The 19,819-nt window shown below is 41.1% G+C and overlaps 1 protein-coding gene across 2 annotated transcripts in view; it reads right to left on the minus strand.

Annotated features, from left to right (window-relative positions):
* The window catches only part of LOC139563191 (granule associated Rac and RHOG effector protein 1-like), a 40,801-nt gene extending 21,520 nt beyond the window's left edge, over positions 1 to 19,281 (minus strand). Inside the window, exon 1 of one of the 2 annotated variants that reach the window (XM_071381534.1) lies at positions 19,129 to 19,281. The gene's annotated coding sequence lies outside the window, so the exon portion shown is untranslated. Of the gene's footprint in view, positions 1 to 17,914; positions 18,038 to 19,128 lie in introns of those variants that run through there. The other variant, XM_071381535.1, reaches the window with a different exon arrangement.
* Positions 19,282 to 19,819: the final 538 nt, after the last annotated feature.

Raw genomic sequence — 19,819 nt, forward strand, 5'->3', positions numbered from 1 at the left:
TAGTGTAGCCTAGCCCCAGACTCCGAGGCAGCAGACAGGTCGAGGGTCAAGCCAATTGCTGCAAGCAACTGTGTGACAGAAGCAGAGCCAGGCTCTGCCTGCCCAGAGAACACAAGGAGGGCATTGTGGCAAGCACCGGCCTCCTCCATATCACCACAGAAAAAAAAACACCCTCAGCCAGCTGCAGCAAGATTCTCATAGAAAAAGGGCACAATATGGTCTATAATTTGAATGCTTATCTTCAAAATACGTAGTATACGGGAGAGTCTCAATCTGAAATTACGTTGGCTAACTGGCTGTAGACTAGTAGGCCAAGATATAACATGTGATATAAGAAGCTTATGTCCGTAAAAATAGCAGGCTGGCTGCTGAAACAAAGGAGGGGATATGCTTGGAGACCAAAAAGGTCTGAGGCTCCTAACTATGTAAGCTTACATTCCGTCGCCAACAGTGCACTTGTTTATATAGCTCGAAGGACAAAATGTTGGCCCTGGTGTTCAATCGTTTCCTAGACTAGCCATAAGGAGATGCTCATTTCAAATTGTTAACTAAAATGTCCTACTGTAACTTCCCTTATAGGTTTCACAATGTTGACAAACTGGTATAGGTGTTGAGTAACTATTTGAAGGCAAAACGCAAACCTAAATCGTACAAGCGGTCAGCAGCAACTTCAACCCAACAACCACTTACAGGATGTATGGAGAAACCGAAAGGACTTAAAGGATTCCTACAGTTCACTACGACTGAGTTATAAAAATAAACAAAAAAGATCAGAATAGAGGAATGCTCAGAAAATCCCTCATCAATGGTAGTCATGAGTAAAGCACATGAACTGTTGGGCATAGATAGAAGCACAACGCCCAGCCTTGCCCTGGAGACTACAGTGACCTCCTGACTCGAGCAGCTTCCTATTCAAAGCCTTCTAACTACAGGTCCGTTTCAGCAACAGGCTAATAGCGAACGCAGCTCACATTTCACAGACCTCTCGAGGCACAGCATTGGAAGAGGGAGCTCTGCTGGCTAGCCTAGCGGATGGAGTTTAAGAGTTTCTCTACTACATAAGCATGACATCTGTAAGCATCCTCGAAGGAAGCAATGTCATTCTTAAAAAAGGGGAATCTGTGTGATATGTAGATACTTTTATCCCCCTATGTAAAATGGCACAACTTGAAGGCTACAGAACAACAAAACTGGATGCCATATCCATTCAAGACATACCGTGGAAGACGGAAAGGGCTCACTTAAAGAGTAAGGTCAAAGGTTTCATGATTTGCCAACCACCATTTTATTTTTAGCCAGGACAAAAGTAAGAATTTTCTATTCAACTCCAGGAGTGGACAGGATATGGGGTTCCTATGGAAACAGAGCCCATACATGCCTCTTACTACACAGAATGAGAAACCTACTGCCCCTTCGTAAATAAACAGTACACTATGTAGCCAATACTACCCTTCTTACAACTGTTACCTAGTAGACTCAGTACCATGATTTACAGATGACAAACATCTGCCATTTAATTTGTACATGTGCATACTAACAGTGAGTAACTTCATTGACAACACTTCCATGCATCACACTGGTGATGAAGCAAAAAAAAAATTAACCTCCCGTAATGACCATCCTAGGGAAAGAGTGTAATTTTGTACATGTATGAAACTGCGAGTTTGACTAACTCTAGTCTAATTGCTTAGGGTGTCCGGGGTCCTTCCCGGGATCATTTGTATGTAGGAGGACTGATAATCTCAGTTCTGGAGACTTTTAAAAAGGATATATTCCAAAGTGAATGAAAATAAAATTATGCCTACACAATCAAATTGAAATTTCCACCTCAGAAATGAGCCCAATAATATATTGGTTAAAAAGTAAATACATTAACATATTGGACCGTGCATATAGCCTATGCATGCTATTAGCAATAAACAGTATCACCTGTAGCCCAACTGATGCAGCATAGTGCCTATAAATACATAGAGATGGATAAGCCCCATGCTTCAGCCCATTTACCCCAATGCACACTTATTATTCATAATTATTAAATGATGATTAATTACTATTCCCTCCAATAGATTTTTTTGGTTACTATTACAAAGTATGTAATTTAAGAGCGCTATGCCTAATGACCTCGATCACACCGACAGCGTCAATGCATTTTGGTACACCAGAAATGCATTAATTTCCAATGCAACGTTGCGTTTGTCTTGCAGAGGCAGTGCGTTCTGTGTGGTGCATACGATGGATTTATCAAAACATATGCGTCAAACTGTATGCATAGACTGCTTGACAGAAATGGTAGCAGAAGGTAAATGTTGAACATTTGTTCCACACATATCCAGATGCTGCTGTGTACTATTTTGCGCAGTGACGCTAATCGGTGTGATTAAGGTGTAAACCATGCTTAAAACTCCGGTTGTAACAGAATTTCTAAATTGATGCTGCAAGCAATTTTTAAGAGTAAAGAAATAAAACGCAGTAACAGTTAGGGATGTGCCCAAAAATATATTTAATAAGTTCACCGTTTAAAAACATACACTGCCTTCGGATTAAGACCCCTTGACTTTTTCCACTTTAAGTTACAGCCTCATTCTAAAATTGATTAAAATCCCCCCCCCCCCATCAATCTACACACAATACCCCATAATGACAAAGCAAAAACTACATTTTTTTTATATTTGCCAATTTAAACTGAAACGTGACATTTACACAAGTATTAAGACCATTTACGCAGTACTATGTTAAAACACCTTTGGCAGCAATTACAGCCTTGAGTCTTCATGGCTATGACGCAACAAGCTTTGCACACCTGTATTTGTGGAGTTTCTCCCATTTTCCGCCGCAGATCCTCTCAAGCTCTATTAGGTTGGATGTTCGATCGGGTTCAAGTCCAGGCTCTGGCTAGGCCACTCAAGGACATTCAGAGACTTGTCCTGAAGCCACTCCCGTGTTGTCTTGGCCGTGTGCTTAGGGTCGTTGTCCTGTTGGAAGGTGAACCTACACCCCAGTTGGAGGTCCTGAGAGCTCTGGTTCACGTATTAATCAAGGATCTCTGCACTTTGCTCATTTCATCTTTGCCTTGATCCTGACCAGACTCCCAGCCACTGCCACTGAAAAACATCCCCACAACATGATGCTGCCACCACCATGCTTCACCAGAGAATCTTGTTTCTCTTGGTCTGACAGTCCTTTAGGTGCCTCTAGGCAAACTCCAAGCGGGCTGTCATGTGCTTTTTACTGAGGAGTGGCTTCCATCTGACCACTCTACTGTAAAGGCCTGATTGGTGGAGTGCTGCAGACATGGTTGTCCTTCTGGAAGGGTTTTGGTACCCTTCCCCAGATCTGTGCCTCGACACAATCCTGTCTCGGAGCTCTACGGACAATTCCTTCAACCTCATGGCTTGGTTTTTGCTCCGACATGCACTGTCAACTGTGGGACCTTATATACACAGGTATGTGTGCCTTTCCAAATCATGTCCGATCAATTGAATTTACCACAGGTGGACTCAAAGTTGCAGAAACATCAAGGACGATCAATGGAAACAGGATACACCTGAGCTCAATTTCTAGTCTCATAGGAAAGGGTCTGAATACTCACAGTACGAGTCAAAAGTTGACACACCTACTCATTCAAGGGTTTCTTTATTGTAGAATAGTCTAGACATTACAACTATGTAATAACACATATGGAATCATGTAGTGACCAACAAAAAAAAGTGTTAAACAAATAAAAATATATTTTATATTTGAGATTCTAAGTAGCCACCCTTTGCCTTGATGACACCTTTGCACACTCTTGGCATTCTCTCAACCAGCTTATTGAGGTAGTCACCTGGAATGCATTTACATTAACACATGTGCCTTGTTAAAAGTTCATTTGTGGAATTTCTTTCCTTCATAATGTGTTTGAGCCAATCAGTTATGTTGTAACAAGGTAGGAGTGGTATACAGAAGACAGCCCTATTTGGTAGAAGACCAAGTCCATATTATGGCAAGAACAGCTCAAATAAGTAAAGAGAAACGACAGTCCATCGTTACTTTAAGACATGAAGGTCAGTCAATTCTGAAAATTCCAAGAACGTTGAATGTTTCTTCAAGTGCACTCGCAAAAACCATCAAGAGCTATGATGAAACTGCATCTCATGAGGACCGCCACAGGAAAGGAAAACCCAGAGTTTCCTCTGCTGCAGAGGATAAATTCATTCGAGTTACCAGCCTCAGAAATTGCAGCCCAAATAAATGCTTCAGAGTTCAAGTAACAGACACATCTCAACTTCAACTGTTCAGAGGAGACTGCGTGAATCAGGCGATCGTGGTTGAATTGCTGCAAAGAAACCACTACTAAAGGACACCAATAAGAGACTTGCTTGGGCCAAAAAAAAGAGCAATGGACATCAGACTGGTGGTAATCTGTCCCTTGGTCTGATGAGTCCAAATTTTAGATTTTTGGTTCTAACCGCCGTGACTTTGTGAGACGCAGAGTAGGTGAACGGTTTCTCTCTGCATGTGTGATTCCCACCGTGAAACATGATGGTGGTGTGATGGTGCCTTGCTGGTGACACCGTCTGATTTATTTCAAATTCAAGACACACTTAACCAGTATGGCTACCACAGCATTCTGCAGCGAAACGCCATCCCATCTGGTTTGCACTTACTGGGACTATCATTTGTTCTCAACAGGACAATGACCCAACACACCTCCAGGCTGTGTAAGAGCTATTTGACCAAGAAGGAGAGTGATGTAGTGCTGCAATAGATGACCTGGCCAATTGAGATGGTTTGGGATGAGTTGGACCGCAGAGTGAAGGAAAAGCAGCCAACAAGTGCTCAACATATGTGGGAACTCCTTCAAGACTGTTGGAAAAGCATTCCAGGTGAAGCTGGTTGAGAGAATACCAAGAGTGTGCAAAGCTGTCAAGGCAAAGGGTGGCTACTTTGAAGAATCTCAAATATATTTTGATTTGTTTAACACTTTTTTGGTTACATGATTCCATGTGTTATTTCATAGTTTTGATGTCTTCACTATTATTCTACAACGTAGAAAATATTAAAAATAAAGTAAAACCCTGGAATGAGTAGGTGTACAAACTTTTGACTGGTATGTAAATAATGTATCTGTACTTTGTTTTTAATAAATTCGCAAAACATTTTTAAAAACCTGTTTTCACTGTCATTATGGGGTATTGTGTGTAGATTGCTGAGCAAATAGTTTTATTTAACCCATTTTCGAATAAGGTTGTAACGTAACAAAATGTGGAAACAGTGAAGGGGTCTGAATACTTTCGGAAAGCACTGTATATCCATGTGAATTCACAAGACAGCTGCGCTGCTGCCAACGGTTTGGGTCTAACAGTGGTTCCCTTTCAGATGGTTTAGTGTTGCACCTGTACTACCATTACTGTAGCTCAATTCCACCTCCGCAAAGATTACATTTCCTTCTCAAAGTATAGCCATACAGGACTTCGCTGCTGTTGCTTGCCTTTCTCTGCTATTTTTTCCAACTGGTAACGACCACAAAAAATTAAAATAAAGATTACTTCACTCCTTGTACTTCGGACTCCCGTTCTCGACTCCCATTTCTAAGTATCAAGAGTCACTTCCACTAGGAATTGACTCCTAAGACACTATTTTTGGAACATAGGAGACTGATTAGTTACCGTACCTTCGAGAACAAACACTCCCATCTGTCATAGTGAGCTTGCGAGGGACGGAGAGGGGCACAGTATAGGCAAGTCAGCCAACAGGCAGACATTCAGAACCGTGCACTAGGCCCATCTATAGGCAGTCAAAAGCTGTATCTCGCAACGGAATGCTGCATCTCGCAATTTCTTGGTTGCAAGGTCTTGCAACTTCAGTAAAGCAGGGCCTAATCAATGAATAGGCTAGAATATTCTACAAACAGACCAAAGACTGAACACACACTTGCATCATCAGCAAAGAGATGGGGTGTAATCATTAGTCCAAACAGTTGCAACATTTTGCAACTAAAACAAGTTTCTATTGGACAAGTCCAGGCAAGTCCCTTCCCATTTCGTTCCGTTTGCTTCCATATAAGAAACATAATGAATACGTCCCAGGCGAGCCAGCGCGAGGGAGAGAGAGGGGGCGGGCAGGCAGGCAGAAAAGTGGTACACATACTTTGTGATGTACATAATGTAGATAGATACCTTCTCTCGTCAAACATATCATTCCAAAATCATGGGCATTAATATGGAGTTGTTCCCCCCTTTGCTGCTATAACAGTCTCTACTCTCCTGGGAAGGTTTTCCACTACACGTAACATTTCCGCGGGGACTTGATTCCATTCAGCCACAAAAGCATTAGTGAGGTCGGGCACTGATGTTGGGCGATTAGGCTTGGCTCGCAGTGGGCGTTCCAATTCACCCCAAATGTGTTCGATGGGGGTTGAGGTCAGGGCTTTGTGCAGGCCAGTCAAGTTCATCCACACCGATCAACAAACCATTTCTGTATGGACCTCGCTTTGTGCATTGTCATGATACAGGAAAAGGGCCTTCCCCAAACTGTTGCCACAAAGTTGGAAGCGCAGAATCGTCTAGAATGTCATTGTATGCTGTAGCGTTAAGATTTCCCTTCACTGGAACTATTATTTATCCTCCAAACCTTAGTTGGCTCTATGCATTCAGGCAGGTACCGTTCTCCTGGCATCCGCCAAAACTGCCAGATGGTGAAGCGTGATCCATCACTCCAAAGAACGCGTTTCCACTGCTCCAGAATCCATGGCAGTGAGTTTTACACCACTCCTGCCGACACTTTGCATTCCCATGTTGATCTTAGGCTTGTGTGCAGCTGCTCGGCCATGGAAACCCATTTCATGAAGCTCCTGACGAACTCTTATTGTGTCGAAGTTGCTTCCAGAGGCAGTTTGGAACGTGTTAAGTTAGCATTGCAACCGAGGACAGGCGAGGTTTACGCTCTTCAGAACTCAGTGGTCCCGTTCTGTGAGCTTGTGTGACCTAACACTTCGCAGCTGAGCTGCTGTTGCTCCTAGACATTTCCACTTCACAATAACCACACTCACAGTTGACCGGGGCAGCTTAAGCAGGGCAGAAATTTGCTAAACTGACTTGTTAGAAAGGTGGCATCCTATGACAGGACCAAGTTGAAAGTCACTGAGCTCTTCGGTAAGGCCAGTCTACTGACAGTGTTTGTTTATGGAGATTGCATGGCTATGTGCTCAATTTTATGTGGCTGAAATAGCCGAATCCACTATTTTGAAGGGGTGTCCACATACTTTTCACAAATTCACTAAAGTTTGCCTCTTCCTCTGGTCCTCAAATTTCCCCATGCCTTTATAGTTAGTCTATAACACGGACAATAATATGGTTTTTGATAACTGCACTGCAATTTAAATTAATAATAGCAAATGGGATCCCCCTCTTTAAAAAAAACAAAAGGCCAAAACTGCTTTCAAAAGAGTTTTCCCGCAATTGCATTAAGAACTGTTGTGCAATGACTGCTTGTCAGAATACATGTTTCCCTCCCTATGGCTCTCACAACTTAAATGCACCTCGAGAAGACTATTTCTAGAACACACAACAAGCAGACTAGGTAAAAAAAATATATAATAATGAAAAAAATAAAATAAGTCAACTGTTCTACTATGGGGCTGTTTTTGATTTAATAACATTACACGGTAAAAACAGTAGCAATGGAAAGTTACATCCTGAGTGATAAAGTATAGGCTTTGAATTACTTCGCCAGCAGCTACAGTAGGCTACACAGCGCTGTTTGAGTTGAGCGCCGAGGTGCTGAGCATTTGACTATTTAATAACCATTCATCTGAAATCGGGAGTGTCAGCAACAATCATACATGTCAGTTCAGTGCACACAGCGTAACAATTATTTATTTTTTAAAATCAGAATACACTTATTTAGGAATTTATTTCATAGAACAACAATGCTTCAGTATGTATTAGGCTGTCATCTACAAAAAAATTGACCTCTCCAGAATCCATATGATGGAAATCAGTCAGAGTGACAAAGAACTTTAGCCCCTCTGACAGACTCACAGGGAGGAAAATAACTGAGAGCAGGCTTGCACTGGTTTCCCAGGATACGGCAGGCTGAGATTTCCCCTCTGGAAGCCCCTCAGTTCACCATCCCCCATACTAGAGACTGACTGCGGAAGAGTCTGGATTTATGGGGTGTCCTTCAGCTTTGACGTATTACAATGCTATATTTATGTAACCATCTTAAGTATGTGTAACTACAAAAAAGGTCATTGGGGAATCATGAATTTTGCTTGATATGAACCTACAGGAAACTGCTTGTGCATTCTGAAAGAGTCCCTGCTGCTAACTAGGCTAACTTATCAAAACATCGTCAATGAATGATCAATTCCCCCAAGAATACTATATTTTTAAGACCAAGAAACCTATCAGGTCAAGACTAGCTGTGTGTCTTAAAAATGGAAATGCCTCCTGAGACGCAAATGCTGTAACTTCTATTTGGCCTAGACTTGAGCAGTCCATGGGTAAGTCAAAGGGGAAAATAACCTTGTAGCATCTTGTACTAAGCCTGACCTGAAAGTGAATGACAGCTCTAGCCTTTGATTTTCAATAGCTGGAATGATGCCCAGACACACATGAAGTAGGATTTATGGTTCAAAGATAGAAGTATAAGCTGTTTTGGAATAGGCCTAATTCATCTGTATTGGTGTCAGGAAACGGTTAATATCCTAGGAAGGGGTGTTGTTGACACTTACTTTGCCTACGTATAACCTCCACAAAAAGACAAGGAGTCCCAGGGCTTCTCTTTGAGACATTTTTTAAGTTGTTATTGGCACTACCACTGTCAGAGCCTAGGCAATGTGGCTGTGGCATGCATAAGGCCTATTCATCAATGTGATTTTTCTGCCAATAACAAACAGAAAAGCCATGTTTACCATGTACCATGTTTATGCCATGCCTAACATTTACTCTACAAATATGACGCACAGATTATGTATGGAAATCATTTTCCTGACACACAAAAATACTATTGCTGTTTAATTTGATGTAGTCTACTTAGCCTACTGTATGGGAATAGAGCAATAATTAATTGTTTGGTCTCAAGAGAGAAATCTCATTCAGGGTTAGCACTGATTAAAGGGCACAGAGATTTAAATATATGTTATTGAGAAATACAGGATGAGGCAACCTCCACTTGTATGGCTTCATTTCTGACCCAGTAGCCATGGCCTTCACATGTCTGAAAGACATTGATAGTTGAAGGATTATGTCAGACCCTCAACCTAGCTGATTGGAGGGACTGGATGGAACGAATCATCTATCAAGCTATTTCAGATCTGTGAACACCCAAGGGGAAGGGAATAAGGTTTGAAATGGGACCTGGTTATCGTCTTTCCAGGCGTAGTTTTGAAGAGGTTCAAACCTGGCTAACATTGCCTTCCTGCTACACCTGTTTTTTCTATGACATTCTTGAGAGTGCTGCTTCCCTCAGGATCTAGGAATTCATCTGAGACTAGCCCTCGGGGGCCACCAGTCAGAAACTCCAGTGAAAATTGCAAAACAAAAAAGTCCTGCCATTTTTGCTAAAAGCTGCCATCAAACTACAAAACCCTCGTAGTCCTATATTTCATAGCCAGAATTAGGTGAAAACAAAACCATGCAACAATAGAATCAATCCTGTTCATCTGGGATTTGTTACACCCCCTCCCCCATCAAAGATTCCATTGTGACATTGTAAACCCTGATGAGAGTCTGAGAGAACAGCATATTCTAAGCATTGCAGCATGAGCAACACTAGAATGCTTTGTTAACTTTTGGGGTAGGGGGCAGTATTTTCACGTCCGGATGAAAAGCATGCCCAGAGTAAACGGCCTGCTTCAAAGCCATAAAAGCTAGAATATGCATATTATTAGTAGATTTGGATAGAAAACACTCTGAAGTTTCTAAAACTGTTTGAATGATGTCTGTGAGTATAAAATAACTTCTATGGCAGGCAAAAACCTGAGAAAAAATCCAACCAGGAAGTGGGAAACTAAGGTTGGTGGGTTTTCAACTCAGCTCCTATTGAAGATAGTGGGATATTGGTAATGTTGCACTTCCTAAGGCTTCCACTAGATGTCAACAGTCTTTAGAACGTTGTCTGATGCCTCTACTGTGAAGTGGGAGCGAATGAGACGGGAATGAGTCAGCAGCCACGAGCTGACCATGCGCGTTCACATGAGAGTTAGCTCCCGTTCCATTTGCTTTTCTGAAGACAAAGGAATTCTCCGGTTGGAACATTATTGAAGAATTATGTTAAAAACATCCTAAAGATTAATTCAATACATCGTTTGACATGTTTCTACTGACTGTTACGGAACTTTTTTACATTGTCTGCTTTTAGTGAACGCACTTCGTGACTTTGGATTTGTTTACCAAACGTGCAAACAAAAGTAACTATTTGAACAAAAATGGACATTACCGAACAAAACTAACATTTCTTGTGGAAGTGGGAGTCCTGGGAGTGCATTCCGACGAAGATCAGCAAAGGTAAGTGAAGATTTATAATGTTACTTCTGACTTCTGTTGACTGCATAATATAGCGGATATATATTTGTGTCTTTGTTGGGCTCTGAGCGCCGACTCAGATTATTGCATGGTTTGCTTTTTCCGTAAAGCTTTTTTGAAATCTGATACAGCGGTTGCATTAAGGAGAAGTGCATCTAAAATTCCATGCATTACAGTTGTATCTTTTAGCAATGTTTATTATGACTATCCCTGTAAATTGATGTGGCGCTCTGCAAAATCAAAGGATGTTTTGGAACTTCTGAACGTAAGGCGCCAATGTAAACTCAGAATTGTGGATATAAATATGAACTTTACCGAACAAAACATACATGTATTGTGTGACATGAAGTCCTATGAGTGTCATCTGATGAAGATCAAAGGTTAGTGATTGATTTGATCTATATTTCTGCTTTTTGTGAATCCTCTCTTGGGTGGAAAAATGGCTGTGTTATTCTGTGAATAGGCACTCACCTAACATAATCGTTTGGTTTGCTTTCGTCGTAAAGCCTTTTTGAAATCGGACACTGTGGCTGGATTTACAACAAGTGTATCTTTAAAATGGTGTAAAATACATGTATGTTTGAGGAATTTTAATTATGGGATTTCTGTTGTTTTGAATTTGGCGCCCTGCACTTTCACTGGCTGTTGAAGAGGTGGGACGCTACCGTCTCACCTACCCTAGAGAGGTTAATGGAAATATCACTCTAGTTAGTTGAAAGAATAGACAAAGCCATGAGACAAAAATAGATATCTTGTAACTATTGGGCTCATGGGCTGACTCACACACGTAACTTACGTAAATTACGTAACTCCCTCACAACGCCAGGTCAGCGGAGTCAATCACCACCTTCCGGAGACACCTGAAACCCCACCTCTTTAAGGAATACCTAGGATAGGATAAAGTAATCCTTCTAACCCCCCCCCCTTAAAAGAGTTAGATGCACTATTGTAAAGTGGTTGTTCCACTGGATATCATAAGGTGAATGCACCAATTTGTAAGTCGCTCTGGATAAGAGCGTCTGCTAAATGACTTAAATGTAATGTAAATGTAATGTAAATGTAACAGGACACAAAATGAAAAATGATCTGCTGATCAATACATTAGTTACACTGACAACCAAAACTAACAACTGGTCCATGGTCAGAGACAGGGCATTGGATCAGGTCAGGGAGGAGTGAACACAGAGGCAGGAATCTGCAGAGCAATGCATTTATTTCCATAGCAACAGAGCAGTGACATAAATCATCAGGGATATCTGTGATAAGAGGGTTTATCTAAGAGGAACATGATGCAACAAATCAAAGAGCTTCTCAGTATTGTTGGAAAGATGCAGTCTGACAAAGTCCTCTCTCTACAGGCAAACAAATCCAGGTGAATATTAGGCCAATTGTCCTACCAGTAGTGTTTCCGCCAAACTGACTTGATGCAGATAAAAATCAGTGCATGATGACAGTGCATTCGGAAAGTATTCAGACCCCTTGACGTTTTCCACATTTGTTATGTTACAGCCTTATTCTAAAATAGATTAAATAGAATCCTCAGCAGTCTACACACAATACCCCATAATGACAAAGCAAAAACAGGTTGATGTGTTTGCAAATGTATATAAATGTTTTTAAAAAATTAAAAAATAACCTTATTTACGTAAGTACTCAGACCCTTTCCTATGAGACTCAAAATTAAGCTCCGGTGCATCCTGTTCCCATTGATCATCCTTGAGATGTTTCTACAACTTGATTGGAGTCCACCTGTGGTAAATTCAATTGATTGGACATTATTTGGAAAGGCACACACACCTGTCTATATAAAAAAGGTCCCACAGTTGACAGTGCATGTCAGAGCAAAAACCAAGTCGAGGTCCAAGGAATTGTCCATAGAGCTCCAAGACAGGATTAGGTCGATGCACAGATCTGGGTAAGAGTACCAAAACATTTCTGCAGCATTGAAGGTCCCCAAGAACACCATGGCCTCCATCATTCTTAAATGGAAGAAGTTTGGAACCACCAAGACTCATCCTAGAGCTGGCCGCCCGGCCAAACTGAGCAATCGGGGGAGAAGGGCCTTGGTCAGGGAGGTGACCAAGAACCCGATGGTCACTCTGACAGAGCTCTAGAGTTCCTCTGTTGAGATGGGAGAACCTTCTAGAAGGACAACCATCTCTGCAGCACTCCACCAATCAGGCCTTTATGGTAGAGTGGCCAGACGGAAACCACTTCTCAGAAAAAAAGCACGACAGCCCGCTAGGAGTTTGCCAAATGGCACCTAAAGGACTCAGACCATGAGAAACAAGATGATCTGGTCTGATGAAACCAAGATCGAACTCTTTGGCCTGAATGCAAGCATCACATCTGGAGGAAACCTGGCACCATCCCTACGGTGAAGCATGGTAGTGGCAGCATCATGCTGTGGGGATGTTTTTCAGTGGCAAGGATTGGGAGACTAATCAGGATCAAGGCAAAGATGAACGGAGCAAAGTAGAGAGAACCTTGATGAAAAGCGCTCAGGATCTCAGACTGGGGCAAAGGTTCACCTTCCAACATGACAACAACCCTAAGCACACAGCCAAGACAATGCAGGGGTTGCACAAGTCTCTGAATGTCCTTGAGTGGCCCAGGAAGAGCCCAGACATGATCAAACTAGAGGTCGACCGATTAATCGGAATGGCCGATTAATCGGGGCCGATTTCAAGTTTTCATAACAATCGGAAATCTGTATTTTTGGGCGCCGATTTGCCTTTTTTTTTTTTACACCTTTATTTAATCTTTATTTAACAAGGCAAGTCAGTTAAGAACACATTCTTATTTTCAATGACGGCCTAGGAACGTTCTGCCTTCAGGGGCAGAACGACAGAGTTTTAACCTTGTCAGCTCGGGGGATTCAATCTTGCAACCTTACAGTTAACTAGTCCAATGCTCTAACATCTGATTACATTGCACTCCACGAGGAGCCTGCCTGTTAGCGAATGCAGTAAGCTAAGGTAAGTTGCTAGCTAGCATTAAACTTATCTTGTAAAAAACAATCAATCAATGACTGTCATTGCTCCAATGTGTACTTAACCATAAACATCAATGCCTTTCTTAAAATCAATACACAAGTATATATTTTTAAACCTGCATATCTAGCTAAAAGAAATCCAGGTTAGCAGGCAATATTAACCAGGTGAAATTGCGTCATTTCTCTTGCGTTCAATGCACGCAGAGTCAGGGTATATGCAACAGTTTGGGCCGCCTGGCTCTTTACGAAATAATTTGCCAGAATTTTACGTAATTATGACAACATTGAAGGTTGTGCAATGTAACAGGAATATTTAGACTCATGGATGCCACCCGTTAGATAAAATACGGAACAGAATAAACGTTTTGTTTTCGAGGTGATAGTTTCCAGATTAGTCAAAGGTATATGGTTTAGAGAGAAATAGTCGACGCGTTATAATTCCTGTAATAACTTGCGGCTGAATTTCAAAAGGGGTTCCTTCGTTATTTTACCGTTCATGTCTTCCACAGAGAATGTCTTGATCTACTTCAAATAAGGTCTGTGTTTCGTGCAGGCTTAAACCGCCTCGACGTTTTGATACCCGTGTAAATCTCACTAGGATAAGGTAACGTTTGTCAACATATTTTCATAAATCCACTCTACAAAAAAAACTGATCTTCACTTATATTTAGCCAATATTGATCAGAGTTACCTTGTCTACACAGTTATATCTACACAGTTATAAAATTGGCACGGTGATGTAAGCCTACACGAAACAGACCTTATTTTAAGTGAATCTAAAAAATATCCTATGGAATAAATGAAGGAACCGCTTTTCAGATTTTGCTAGAAGGTGTCATGGGAATTATGACTCGCACTTTGGTTGTCAATTCTTACCATGCCCATTATTAAAATAGGATTTCCAGCATATAGAAATTTAAAGTTTTTGTTTTCAACATTCATCACAGGTAACTTAAACTCTATTTTTATTCAAACAGTTGAGAGTATTTGTCTCCTAAGCAGACACTTCAGTCTCATTGTCACTTCAGAGCTGTGTGTGTGTGTGTGTGTGTATTTATGTATTATATTAAGTTAAAATAAAAGTGTTCATTGTTCATTCAGTATTGTTGCAATTGTCATTATTACAAAAATGTGTGTGTATTATATATATATATATATATATATATATATATATATAAAAAATAAAAAATATTTTTTATATATATATCGGCCGATTAATCGGTATTGGCTTTTTTGTCCTCCAATAATCGGTATCGGCATTGAAAAATCATAATCGGTCGACCTCTAGATCAAACATCTCTGGAGAGACCTGAAAATAGCTGTGCAGCAACACTCCCCATCCAACCTAGCAGAGCTTGAGAGGATCTGCAAAGAGGAATGAGAGAAACTCTTCAAATACAGGCGTGTCAACCTTACGGCATGTCACCATGTCGAACAATTTTACAGAATTTTCCATCACAGCGGTTGTAATTTTTATTTAATTTTTTATTATACAGTATGACTTTACTTGCATGAAAACTGGATGGAAACGTGGTTTAAGTCAAGTCAATCTCCATAGAGGATGATTTCTCCAATCTGCATGTAGTAAAACAAACTCCTGTAAAGTACAATATCTCCTCAAGCTATGGATGACAGGCAATAATGCAATGTCTGAAAATGTGACAAGCTCAAAGCAAACAGAAACCCAACGGTAAAGAGGGGGCAGTGACAAATCTGTGTGTTGGAAATGTTGGTTTACTACAGAGGAGAGATGAGATGACCAACAACTGGTCTATACTCAAAAACTCAGTGACACATTTAGGCTACTAACAGTATTTGGCCTATTTTTATATATATATATATAATATCTCAAAACCAGAGACAGTAGCATTGACAACCTGATTCCACAATGATAAAATGGCCCAAAAATGAGATGTTTATATTGGTAAAAACTTGCCCATTCTTCAGATCACTTGTGGAGCAACAAGATATTAGGCAGATGGTCATACTTTTTCCCCCCTCTCTCCAAACTGCAGCAACCCAAACAGGAAATACATTCCACAAGACCAAAGGAGGCAGACATGGCAATAGAAGCTGCCTTTAGCTCAACAACAATACCAAAGACCTCTGGGTTGTAGTAGCACATGAGGGGATTATTCAAATCCTTTAATAAGGTTGTCAGTTGAGTTGGACAGTACTGATTGAAATGTGTCTTACGTGTGTAACATTCAGCCACACTGGAGGTGGGGAAATAAGTGAGAATGCTATTCATGGACTACAGCTCAGCATTCATCACCAAGATAGGGACCCTGGGATTGAACCCCCTCTGCAACTGGATCCTGGACTTCCTGACTTGCCAGCCTCAGGTGGTGAGGGTATGCTCAATTATCAGATAATCGTGTAACTGACAATTATGAACAATAACCATGAACAAAAGCAATTCATTATAATATTCTTAATACATTCATTTTTAGGAGAAGGGGGAATTCAACTTTATATTCAAACAGATAAAGTTTACCCAATAGCAGTTAAGTTTTACATGAAGTGGGTAAAATTGGTAATCATTTCACGAGCAGAGCGGCACAGTCGGGAGGAGAAGCTTCATTTCCAAAAGTCCCTAGCGGTCAAAACCCATTCGGTTTTGAGATGCGTTTTCACCAAAGCTGTGTCTTATTCATTACATATGTCGAAGATCATTTTCAAAGATGCATTTAAAAGCTCAAAACATTTAACAATAATGAGAATTATGATAATGACAGGTTACATTTGCATAACAATTAATCGTTACCCAAAATTCCATAATCATCACAGCCCTAGCAACAACGCCTCTGCCACGTTGACCCTCAACACGGGGGCCCCTCTGGGGTTTGTGCTTAGTGGTCTCCCTGTTTACGAAGACTGCGTGGCCACGCACGACTCCAACATCATCAAGTTTGACGACAACACAGTGGTAGGTCTGATCACCGACAGCGATGAGTCAGCCTATAAGAAGGAGGTCAGAGACTTAGCAGTGTGGTGCCAAAACAACAACCTCAATAAGACCAAAGCGATGATCGTGCACTATAGGAGAAAGAGGGGAGAGCATGCCCCCATCAACATCAACGGGGCTGTTGTAGAATGGGCCGAGAGCTTCAAGTTCCTTGGCGTCCACATCACTAAGGACTTAAGGATGGTCCACACAAACAGTCATGAAGAGGGCAAACCAGCGCCCCTTCAGGCTGGAAAGTTTTGGCATGGGCCCTCGGATGCTTCTACAGCGGCACCAGCGAGAGCATCTTGACTGGCTGCATCAGCACTCTGTATGGCAAATGAACCACCCTTGACCTCACAGCGCTACAGAGGGTGGTGCGGACAGCCCATACATCACTGGGGCCGAGCTTCCTGCCATCCAGGACCACTATATCAGGCAGTGTCAGAGGAATGCCCGATTGCCTAAGACTCCAGCAACCCAAGCCATAGACTGTTCACTCTGCTACCGTTGGGCAAATGGTACCAGTGTATCGGCTCTCGGACCAACAGGTTCAGAGACAGCTTCTACCCCCAAACCATAAGACTGCTACATAGCCAACTAATGGTACCTGAACTATCTGCCCTGACTACCTTGCACTGACCCTATGCGCATGTGCACACATACACAAACTACATCCCACAAAACCTCCCACACACACTCCTTCTAGTCTGTTCTTTATTTTACTCTTATTATCCATCCTGATGCCTAGTCACTTTACCCTGCCTTCATGTACATATCTACCAAAAATACCTCTTACCTCCGCACATTGATCTGGTACTCCATGTATATACTGTAGCTCCATTCTTGTGTATGTTATTCCACGTTACCATTTTATTATTAAACTGCATCGTTGGGAAGGACTCATAAGCAAGCATTTCATGATAACGTCTACACCAGTTGTATTCGGATCAAGACAAATAAAATTTGATTTGAGTGGGAAGATACTGTACTACTGGCATATATCTTGGCAAAATGTGTCAAATTCTCAATCCAACATTACCGCCCAAGCAGAAACTATAACAGTCAACAAACCATGCAATACCCAGATCAATGTATTACATCGAAAACAACGGTGCAGCATTATTGATATTATCTATCAAGCAAGCTACCAAATGCACCGGATAGCAAGTGCTTCTCCCGTTCTTAGGATGCAGCAAACTTGTTTACCTGTTACTCACTGGTTAGCTTGCTATAACACAAGCAAATGTTTGTGAAAGCGAGACATAACGCAACCTAGATATACTAGCACGGCTAAATACCGATAGAGTGTAAAGTCAGTAGATATCTAGCTAACTACAATAAGCAGATATGAGCTCGGAAGACCAGTTGTGGGGTGGTTGATTTTCTTTCAAGTAAAGAGGTCGCAAAATTTCCCAACCAGCTCGCTAATTGTTATAAAAAGCAACATTAGATTTGACCTACTATAAATCGGTGATAATCTTTCAAATCCGACCAGCTTGGTACTACCCGGTTGTGAGGTCAGTTCAAGTGAGCCGACATAACCAGCTTTGAAGCATAGAAAAATGCATAGACGTAGCTCGTAGGCTAGTATTTATGAATCTGATCACTATTTAGCAGGAAGGTGCAATTAAATCTCCGCAAGCGCAGTACACCGGTTTCATCGAAACTCATGCAGACAACACGGGGCACTATGTTGCAAGCTATTAATATGGCCTTTTAACGCCCTAAACTAAAACGCCTCTGTCAGGCTCGAGTGGAGAAAAAGTTCGGCAACATAATAGTTACACAAAATACATAAGAAACTATCACTGTAACAAACGCTACCCGGTTTGGAAAAGCATTTTTTATTGTATTTATTTAACCTTTACTTAACTAGGCAAGTCAGTTATGAATACATTCTTATTTACAATGACGGCCTACCGGGGAAGAGTGGGTTATCTGCCTTGTTCAGGGGCAGAACGACATATTTAGCTTGTTAGTTCGGGGATTCGATCCAGCAACCTTTCGGTTACTGTCCCAACGCTCTAACCACTAGTCCCCATAATTCACACACCCAAAGATCTAACGTTAGCAGCCAGGTAACTAGTAATTTTGGCTGTACATTTTCAGAATTACCATAGACTATTAGGGTTCCCTACCGATTATAGCTTAGTTACCTAGCATTAGTTAGCTATCTACCTTCCCTGACACTCGAAAGACACTCCTTGAAATTGCCTCGCAGGGAGGGCAAAGAGACAACATATTTGCAAAAACAATGTCCCGAAACCAAACAAATCACACTAGCTAACGTTAGTTAGTCCACATCTACATTATATCAGGGATATCTTAAAATACATACTAAAAGCCAGTTCACTACCAAGTATTCATAGTTTGGATATCTTAGAATTTCTAGCAACTGTTGCTAAAATTGTAGGTTTCTGGTTAGTAGCTACTGAACGACCACAGCTAACTAGCTAGTTATCGACAACTAATGTTAGCTGTCTAGGTACTGTAGCTAGTACTCTGCGACGTTTTTTTTAAGCTAGCACACAATACAAACAAATCTAATACAACTGGCACAGTAGGGTACTATCCCTTGTTACAACAACTGTTATTTGTGACGAGAGTAAATGTGTTAAGCGCTTTCAGATAAAAACGTTTTTAATCAAAGTACAGTTGATAAGCGCATCACTTACCAGTTAGCTAGGCATCCACCCTCTTGACATCGAATGAAGTCTGTATACAACGGATGTGACGTTTCTCTATATAAACCAGAGCGCGTGAGCTAAACTACAAACCTTCGGTTGATCACACGGTTCAGACACACTCAAAAACCTCGAATTCGAAGTGAATGCAGAGGTGAAAGCTTCAGATATTAACCAATTTTTATAACAGCATTACTTCATCACAAATATTATGTTTTATGTAGATAACATGGCATTAGTTACAAATTCAAGTGTGGAAGAACAATACATTATGCTTCTAATAACTAATTTCATCATGATTTGAATCGATTATTTGTATTTATAAACAAACCCACTGAAACGGTAGAAAATATTTTTTGCTCCAAGAATCAAATTGTCACACAAAGGTATTTAGGTATATTCCGTGGAGTTATCCGTCCTCTAGTGGTCTTTTTAAACCGAATAGGCGAAGTATCACTTATCAAACGCTAGAGTGCTACAAAGATTCGACACTAACATGTCTCCCACTGGACGAAACGCACTTAGGTGGTCCACACATTGACGCTGTTCTAATAATATAATAATCGGGAAATACAATATTCAGCATGAATTGACATTTCCCTTGGTCCTATGTTTAAAAACATAATTTCATAAAATAGTATAACATCAGGAGGCAATTACAGTTTATTAATTCGATTTTACT

Source organism: Salvelinus alpinus, chromosome 33, assembly GCF_045679555.1.
Source record: "Salvelinus alpinus chromosome 33, SLU_Salpinus.1, whole genome shotgun sequence".
NCBI classification, from domain to species: domain Eukaryota; kingdom Metazoa; phylum Chordata; class Actinopteri; order Salmoniformes; family Salmonidae; genus Salvelinus; species Salvelinus alpinus.